Below are 5,000 nucleotides of genomic sequence, written 5' to 3'. Positions count from 1 at the left end.
ATCCCAGAATACGATTTCGGGAGTTTTGTCAAAAATCATGACGGTTCCTTTCGTATTCTAAGTGAACCGAACAGTATTTCATAAACACGTGATATGAGTTAAAGAAATGTTTGAGACCATTGGATAACAGTTTTAGATTCTCAAAGGTTCCTTATAAGCAATTCTTCTGAAGTTTAAGTTGAAAATCGGAATAACTGTGTTAAAGAAGTTGGATAGCTAAATGAGCGTAGACCAAAGAGCACGGTTCAGCAGTAACAGGCAGAAAGCAATGGGTGAGAGAAAACGGCGTCAGCCACAAGGGGAAAATAGAAAATGTAGAGCAACAGAAGCTCACAAGAGTGGAGCTGCCCCTCTTCCTTTCTGGAGTTATTTATTATGACCCTCTCCTGAGAGACTACACCAAAGTCCAAAGAAAATACTAATAGCAGAAATGAGATATCGTTGAGAAATAATAAACACCTGATCGGTAACGTTCTCTTTCCCTCGCCATATTCTTCACTGTCTTTTAATACCACCTCTTTCCTCCATTCCCGCCCCCCCTTCTCTCCCTTCTCACTTTCATGTTCTCTTTTTTTTTTTGCTGATGGGAAAGTTGCGAAAACAAAAAAATAGTAGGCCTTTTTCCTCTCTCGGGCCTCTTGAAGTTCGATGGGATCAAAGAAGGTGAAGTTAGATGTGTGTTGCGATACCCAACTTTTTCCATTGCGATAATGCTGACTCGGCTATTGTGAACGGGAGGTTTTACAGAGTTTTTCTTTTTTCTTTTGTTCTGCCATCCATTCTGAAGCTCTCTCTCTCTCTCTCTCTCTCTCTCTCTCTCTCTCTCTCTCTCTCTCTCTCTCTCTCTCTCTCGTTGCTGCAGACACAGCTCGCTTTATTAATCACTCCAAAAAGAGAAAGAAACAGTAAATAAAATATAAAATATTGCACTTCCAAGTTTCCAAAAAAATGCTAAGTGACTAATGACATTTAAAAATTTTGACTCCGAAATGAGAACCGTATATTATTGGCTATTCAAACTGATGGATGGAACGGGAGAGGCAACCCCATCTTTTGCGTCAAGCACGAGGAATATTATTATTATTATTCTTATTATTATTATTATTATTATTATTATTATTATTATTATTATTATTATTATTATTATTATTCAGAATGAAAAGCCACAGTAGTGTTAAAAATATTTATGCTCAGAGTTAAAAGTGATAAGGAGAGACTCAGATACTATTTCTGGTGACTGAGAGACCCCTGATGTTGCTTCCACCTCTTTTATCACATATGACTGATGTTGCTATAACTGAGAGTCATGGCACTGACGGAGTCTCTGTTGAGCTGGAATCACCCGCAGCGACCACTTCGGCTGCAGTACCTGGAAGTCTCTCCTTATCATTTTTAACTCTGAGCATAAATATTTTTAACACCAATGTGGCTTCTAATTCCCGATATTATAGCCTAGTTACAGGGTTCCTTGGTTTCTCCTTCATTAATAATAATAATAATAATAATAATAATAATAATAATAATAATAATAATAATAATAATAATAATATAATAATAATATTATTATTATATTATTATTATATTATTATTATTATTATTATTATTATTATTATTATTATTATTATTATTATTATTATTAGTCAAAGTAAGCAAGCATTCATAAGGAACACCAATATGTGAAGTAACAAAAAAAGCAAGTGTGTTCCAAGACCTCCAAACTCTGCTGAAGCTGTGTACGATCCAAACCCCAAAACGTTTGTTCTCCCTAACATTACATTCATTCTAATCAATTGCTGACAGTCGCAAGTCTCACTTTACATTATTGTGAAAATCTATTATAACTGGCTGTGCAATCCTGGTTACAACAGCCAAACAACTAGAAACTCAATAAAATAAGTACACGAACAAACTGAAGCAAAGTCATAGTTAAAATTCTTGTTTGACCTCTGACCTCACACCTATGGCATGGCATTTATATTCATTCTGCACATCGGTATCTTTAGTGAATTATGCATGCTAGATATCTGTATCTTGTTTAGTGAAAAATTATGGCTAAAGTTAAATTCCTAGAAATGTTTTGACTTCTAGTTATAAACTAGAACCTTGATCTTGATCCCATTCTACACATCACCGTCATCAGTAGGTTATACCCTCTAGATATGAAGTTTCTATTTCTTCTAGTTCAAATACTGTTGTCAATTATTTTAAACTGACATTATGACCTCTAATTATAACCGTGATCACACTGGCATCATTAGTGAATAAGATATTCAAATACAAAATTCCCTACCTCACACATCTCAAAAGTTTTGACAAGGTTAAATTACTATTTGACCTTAGAGTCCTAAGTATGACTTTGACCTCTTTCTACAAAGTGGCTTCATTAGCGGAATAAGCATGGCAAATAGGAAGTCTCCATCTAGTATAGTTTGAAAGCCATGTCCAAAGTTAAATTCATATCGACCTTTGACTCCCTGACAGGTCATTAGGTACAATCCTCTCTCTCGCAAAATGTATTCAGTTCTTGCCAGTAACGAGGGACACCTTATGCTAAATGTTCGTAAAAATCCACATGACTTTCTGAATAGTACTATTAACAAACAAACAAACAAACAAACTGAACCAAAAACATAACCACGTTATCGAAGGTGAAAACAGACAAGCAAAAAAATAATGTATAAAGACAGATGTATTAAACAGGTGAATATATCAAAAGACAGTCAACCAAGCAAGTCACGAAAACTTCGTCAGGTTTGCATGGCACTTTGGAGATTTACAGCCTCGTTTATACGTGGGATCATCCGCATCAAAGATACTACTAAACAGACCACCAAATCTTAAAGTACAGGGAATCATAGACTTATTTGCATAATGTGACAGAGTGGTACCTCAACAGCATGTGGATGCTGATGCTCAGCTAGGCGGTAACATTCACTAGTTCTGGGAATAAGGAAAGCAGTATTAAGCAGAGAATCCCGAAGCTAGGCGGTATAATAAGTATACCTTAGTTTTACCAGACCACTGAGCTGATTAACAGCTCTCCTAGGGCTGGCCCGAAGGATTACACTTATTTACGGCTAAGAACCAATTGGTTACTTAGCAACGGGACCTACAGCTTATTGTGGAATCCGAACCACATTATAGCGAGAAATGAATTTCTATCACCAGAAATAACTCTTCATCAGCCGGCCAGGGGAATTGAACTCCGGCCCATCCAAGGATTGCTGATCATCGTAGAGTAACACTGAGACTTGTTTATCTAGTGGATGCTACAATGCCACATGAGAGAAGAGGTGCGGGGTGGGGGTCTCTCTTTACATCAAAAACGTACTGGCTGAACTGGTAACTTTAAGAAACAAAAGGCGATACCATTTTCCAGATGTCTGGAGAAATATCCAGTCTAGTTGACACCCCAGACTCGAGCATTACTCAGAACAGGGAAGTATAAAGGGTCAACAAAAAGATTTTAGTAACTGAGACGAATCAAGGACTTTACCTTGTTGAAAAATGCCATGTTTTTATAATCCTCTCTTCCAGACGAGCCTCAAGTAATTCTGACACCCAAAGGATGTCTCGTTTCCATGAAAACGGATAAAAGAATTAGTCAGGACCCTTAACATAAATACTGAAAGGAATTGTATCTAAGAGGTGCTGACTTTGAGGCGCGATAGAATTGATATTCATAAACTCCCCCCAAAAATGTAAAAAATGTGCAATTTGTGCGCTCAGTAAAACAAGCCTGAAGTGGTTACACAAAAATCTGCAAACGAACTTTGAAACAGATTAGACTTAGAACAAGACGGCTGGCTATCATAGGCTTTTCCCGGGCTTTGTACAGTATCAAGAGGTATCCACAAAATTGAGGGAAGGCCCCACCCCGCAACGGACCTTTACTGCAAAAATTCATATTCATAAAGCCAACAGGAAGGTTGATCAAAAATCTCAGAAAATAAAAGCGACTGGAGTTGAAGAGAGGTTATGGTCTGTAAGGATCGGCTGAACTTATTGCATTATCTGTAGAGGAAGAACGTCGTAGAAAATGTCAGGCAAAAGTAGTACGAAAATACGGACGCCTATTCATCAGCAAACTTTTTAGAAAATGCTGAAATATGATCCCAGCCAGATGGATTTATTTTAATATGGAAACATTAGAACTGACAGGCAAGTCTCTCTATTCGGAAGCGGAAGGAATATTATAAGAAACCACTGTGAACATAAAGAGAATTAGAATAGGTGAGAGAAGAACTGATAGGACGACAGAGATCGTCCTTTTTCACTAAGATATCAGGCTGAAGAACTATTGGGATGGACATGAGGTGATGGCTTTGCAGTTAAGGAATACTTTGTTGGAAAGAGCCAGCGAAACTTTGTTTGGACAAGGTGCAAGAAAACTGAACCCTCTCCACAGTTAGAGAAAGTGTTCTTTCTATTAAACAAGAACAGTGGTTTCATCAAATGACAGTGATGGTCGTAGAGAAAGAGAGTCGGAATAACTGACAAACATTCTGCATACCTGGAGCAAAAAAATCAACAAAAATTACTCTGACATGCATCATAACGCAACGAGACCATACAAAATGGATAAGTCATACGGTAGATAAATCTGCCCATACTCGGTGTAGAACCTAAGAAAAAAAATGTGCAACAAAACCAAGCAGTTGCTATGAACATCCTAACTATCAACAAGGATCATCGTTAATTTCAACTGACCTGTTCAACATTTCATCGAATTCTGAAGTATTAATAATCCATTTTTCTCAGTAAGCAATTAAAAATCATAAACTTACAAGACCACAGAAGAGGGAATATTATGAAAGAGAATATCCTCTAATAAATCCATCACAAAAATCAGTCGAGGCAAACGCGTAAAGAGTAAAACAAAATGACATAACCTTTTCATTAATTATTTTTCATCTAACCAGCTCTGATGACATTACGCTTGATTAATGATCTGACTCCGCTCTGATTAACAAGATCGAAAATTTGCATGAAGATTGAAA

Source organism: Macrobrachium rosenbergii, chromosome 46 (genome assembly GCF_040412425.1).
Source record: "Macrobrachium rosenbergii isolate ZJJX-2024 chromosome 46, ASM4041242v1, whole genome shotgun sequence".
NCBI classification, from domain to species: Eukaryota; Metazoa; Arthropoda; class Malacostraca; order Decapoda; family Palaemonidae; genus Macrobrachium; species Macrobrachium rosenbergii.
The sequence above is the reverse complement of the archived record's forward strand: the minus strand, read 5'-3'. Positions refer to the sequence as shown.